Source organism: Cynocephalus volans, chromosome 4 (assembly GCF_027409185.1).
Source record: "Cynocephalus volans isolate mCynVol1 chromosome 4, mCynVol1.pri, whole genome shotgun sequence".
Lineage (NCBI taxonomy): Eukaryota > Metazoa > Chordata > Mammalia > Dermoptera > Cynocephalidae > Cynocephalus > Cynocephalus volans.
In genome coordinates, this window is record NC_084463.1 from 163,523,437 (window position 1) to 163,528,123 (window position 4,687).

At 47.9% G+C, this 4,687-nt stretch overlaps 1 non-coding gene across 1 annotated transcript; it reads right to left on the reverse strand.

The window, feature by feature from the left end:
• Positions 1-2,481: 2,481 nt before the first annotated feature.
• TRNAT-GGU (transfer RNA threonine (anticodon GGU)) lies at positions 2,482-2,555 on the reverse strand. Its single transcript has one exon. It is a non-coding gene; the product is annotated as a tRNA-Thr (tRNA).
• Positions 2,556-4,687: the final 2,132 nt, after the last annotated feature.

A 4,687-nucleotide genomic window follows, 5' to 3' on the forward strand; every position in this document is an offset into this window, starting at 1 on the left:
TTGTTGTTAAAAGATGTTGAAAGAATTGCTGTAGGGAAAAATGTGAAAAAACATTTGCTAAGGGCAAGCTGTTTGTTGGTGGAAACTTTAGAGACAATTATACTTAGATGTAATCATAAGAATGCAACTTTTGCTTAAATCATTTAAGGAAAGGTTATATTTTAGATTAGATAATGATCACAGTTTGATCAACTTAGCTTTTCACAAATTGTACTTTGGAATGTCACGTTGTTAATTTAAATGTTGGTACGAGTTTTCATTGTTTAAGCTATACTTAGTTGTAGATAACTTTTGTCACGTTGCCCATGTTTTTGTGTTCTTTTGAAATGATTGAATCAAATGACTTTTCTTGTGAAACTTCCTTGTCTTTACAATAAAACAGAAGCTCACTTTGAATCCGGGCTGTACCCAGTTTCTCCTTCTAACAGAGGAGCTGCTGAGGTGCAGTCCCTTCGGGCTTCTCATTGCATTCATGCTGCTTTGAGTCATCTTTTTTCATCTCTTACACAGTGAGAAGTATGACATTACCATTATCGTGTTGCTGGGGCCTCTGCTCAGGAATCTGGTTTCACATGCTGTCAAATATTTTTCATGAGTGCAGCTTGTCTGAGAAATCAGCTTGTGAAGATTCTCTTTACCGACATTCATTCATTCATTCATTCTTTCCTTTATTGACATAGGCTTTACACTATTTTGTGATTTGTTTGTTTACATACAGCATATGATGCTAAGTGCTTTATCTACTATTACTATGCCAATTTTGCAAAGAGACTGAGGCAGAGAGAGGTTTAAGTGGTTTTGTCCAAGGCGACAGGGATTAAAGCAGCAGAGCTAGGATGTAAACCCAGCTTAGGGGCTCCAGAGCCTGGCTGAGTGACTACTGCATTCCGTGCTAGACCCACAATGCTGGCTCCATGGCTCAGGTCAGGGAACTTGTCATCGTGGCTCTTTTGTTGTGTGTGGGGCCCAAGACAAGGCTCCGTGCAGGACCCAGAGGCATGACGTTGTCCTTGTTTGGAAGGAGCTCAGCCTCACTGTGGGGACTGAACAAAAAGATTTGGAGTGATTCTGAGTGTGTCTGCAGCCCTGGCTGAGTCCAAGACTGAGCAAGTTACCAATAGGGAGACCAGCCAGGAGGACTGTGCAATGACCCAAGTGTAAGCTGACCACTACGGTGGCAAAGGACATGGACCAGGAGGAACAGTCTGAGTGATGCTGCAGAGGGAAAACTGCAGAACTCAAGACCAACTGGCTCAACAATGTGCAGGAAGAGGAAGGGTGGACAACGGCTCTGGGTTGCATGGCTGCGGGAGTCCTGGCAAGGGGGCCCAGCCTGGAGGAGAGAGGATGACCAGAAAAGACTCCTGCTGGTCCTCCTGGCCCTGGCCTCCTCCCCCTACATCTGAAGGATGACCTCTCATCACCAAATAATGCACTTACAGTGGAGTGGAACACGCACTATGGTCCCATATAGGAAGCTCCTAGCACCTGCCGGCTGTAGCTGGTGCTGTCCGTTTTCACAGGGATGGGAGCCTGGAGTTCTGAAAGTGGGTGGGACAGAAGCCACGCACTATAATTTCTCGACTGCTCTTAGCTTCTCCTAGGGTGTCTGACAAGAGAGAATTTAGGTTTCTGTGCTGCCAGAGGTTTCTTCTTGGAAGCTTGGTCCGGTAACCAGTGCCCAAGTCAGGGCAAAGCCCCAGCATGGTGAATGATTGCAGCTGGCAGAGGAGCCTCTGGGGCTATGTTGGGACGGCCGTCCATGCAGCCAGCAAGCTTGCCCTGGGCAGTCCCTGGAGGCGGCAGCCCGCCAGGACAAGGAGGAACTGGTTCTCTAGGACTCGACTTGGCCTTCAAAGGAAAACAAACCACACCTGGGTCAAGTCCACAGACTCCTGGACAGGGCTAAACACTGGGAGACAGGTGTGTCACTGGATTGTCAGAATCAGAGCCCAAGACTGATTCAAGAACAGGCCTTTGCAGTCATCCCAGGCTTTAAACCAACCGCTGTGTTAGTTTCCCAGGACTGCTGGTACAAAGTGCCACAAATTAGGTGACTTAAGTAACAGATGTTTAAAGTCTCACAGTTCTGGAGTCTGGAAGTCTTAGATCAAGGTGTTGGCTAGGCCCCATTCCCTCTGAAGGCGTGAGGGACGGCTCTGTCCCAGGCCTCTCTCCTGGCTGCTGGTGGTCCCTGGCTTGAGGCAGCATAACTCCAGTCTTCACATGGCGTTCCCCTGTGTGCGTGTCTCCGTGTCCAAATTTCCCCTTTTTAGAAGGTTACCAATCATATGGATTAGGGCCCACCTTCCTCCGGTATAGCCTCATTTTAACTAATCACATCTGCAATGGCCCTGTCTCCAAATGATGTCACATTCTGAGGGACTGGGGAATTAGGACTTCAACATATAAACTTGGGAGGACACAATCCAACCCATAACTCTCATTCATCCACGCGTCGTTCTTTACTTTTTTGGTGGCTGGCTGGTTCAGGGATCGAACCCTGGACCTTGGGGTTACCAGCACCATGCTCTAACCAGCTGAGCTAACCGGCCAGCCTTCTTTTTGCTAAGATGTCTGACTGGGTTTGCCCCCTTCGCTGCATCAGCCCTGCTGCACCAAGGGTGGGTCTGCTCTGGGGTATGCGCCAGGTTGCCCAGGTGGGTGAGCTGTGATGTGCCTTCCTGACCCCCAGCTGCTTGAGTTTGGGGTCTGGCTTCCCCTGGGCTTCCCTGAGGCCAGCCTGGGGGCTGGAGGTGGCGATGCCTGGGCTCCGAGGCAGTGAGAGCTGCACTTGGGGAACCTGTCAGAAAAGAGGTGACACACCAGCCTGTGGCCTCTTCTTTCCCAAATGCAAACTTGGAGGCCAGATGCTCTTCAGTCTTGGCTTTTGCCCCACCAGGGACATGGTTCATCCAACAAGGCCTGAGCTTCAGCAGGAGCCAGAAGCCTCTAAATGCTGCCAACACCCTGGCTGGAGTCGGCTCCAGGAAGCTGGCTCCAGCTGGCTCTTTGCTTTACACGGGGCTCAGAGTCTTCCTCAGATGCTACCATGAACAGGGAAGTCAGTGCGAAACACGTCAAAATGCATTTGCACTGAAGCCCATGTTTACTCTTCCCACAAAGAGAGATTCTACTCTTATGTCCTGGTTTTAGTGACAGTCACCTCTTTGGACCTCTGTTGTCATCTCTCCCTCCCCTTGGCCTGATGCAGTTCCCAGAACACATCTGAGCTCTTTCTCACCTCTGGAACTTTGGGAACTTTATACCTTTCATTTTCTTTGACAGGAAATCTCTCCCGCTGGCTCGTCAGGTGCCAGGTGTCACCATCAATGTCATTTCCACAGCATGGCGCTGCCTGGCCCGCCAGTTTGTCCCCTCCTTGTCATTTTCTGTTTCTGTTGCTGCTGTTCCCAGGGCTCTCTGTAATTACCTTGTTATTTAATTGTCAACCAGTTGATCACAGTGTCCTCAGCACAGGCCTCCTGGCACAAAGCCGAGTCTCAGCAAGGACCGTGAGATGGACGAATCTAATAAGGCACTATCTGCATGTGCGTGTGCATGTGCATGTATGTGCACTGGGGTGTGTGTGTGTGTGCCCCAGTGAGAAGGAAGGTGGCGGGGCTGTCCCGTGTGCCGAGCACCAGCACGGGCAGGATTGCGCTGGGTTTGCGTGACAACTTGGTGAGGTAGGACTTGTTGCTCTGTTCTGAGTGTGAGGAAACAGATGCTCACGAAGCTTCCATTTTTGTCTTGTTTCATCACACAAGTGGCACCTGTCAAGCTGAGTGGGGGACCAGTGTCCTTTCCCTCACACCCACCTGCCAGGGGGGCAATTATCGAGCCTTGTCTACTGCCTGCATTTCTGATGCTGTGACATCTGGGGCCTTGCTGACCTGGAGGGACGGTCCCTGCTGGGGCTAGCCAATTCCCAAGACAGCAAACACTCACCTGCTGGCAAGCGAGCCTTTCAAATGCAAACCAACCAGTTGTGAACACTGGTGAGACAAGAACTCTTTCCAAGGACCTTCTAAAAACCCATCAGAGATTTTTCACCTCCTTGGTTAACTTTATTCCTAGGTATTTTATTTTTTTGGTGATGATTTTAAATGGGTTAGCTTTCTCGATTTCTTTTTCTGCTAGTTCATCACCGGAGTATAAAAACACTACTGATTTTTGCACATTGATTTTGTATCCTACAACTTTGCTGAAATTGTTTATCCACTCTATGATTTTTTTTGTAGAGTCTAGGCTTTTCTATGTATAAGATTATGTCATCTGCCAACAGGGACAATTTGACTTCATCTTTTCCAGTTTTTATACCCTGCCCTTTATTTCTTTGTCTTGCCCGATTGCTCTGGCTAGTACTTCCCTTCCAATACTGTGTTAAACAGAAGTGGTGACAGTACAAATCACTACTGAAAGAAATTAAAGAAGACACAAAAAGATGGAAAGACAGTCCATACTCTTGGATTGGAAGAATTAACATTGTGAAAATGTCCATACTACCCAAAGCAGTCTACAGATTCAACCCAATCCCCATCAAAATGCTAATGACATTCTTCACAGAAATAGAAAAACAATCCTAAATTCATATGAAACAGCAAAAGACCCCAAATAGCCAAAGCAATCTTGAGCAAAAAAATAAATAAATAAATAAAGCCAGAGGCATAACACTACCTGACTT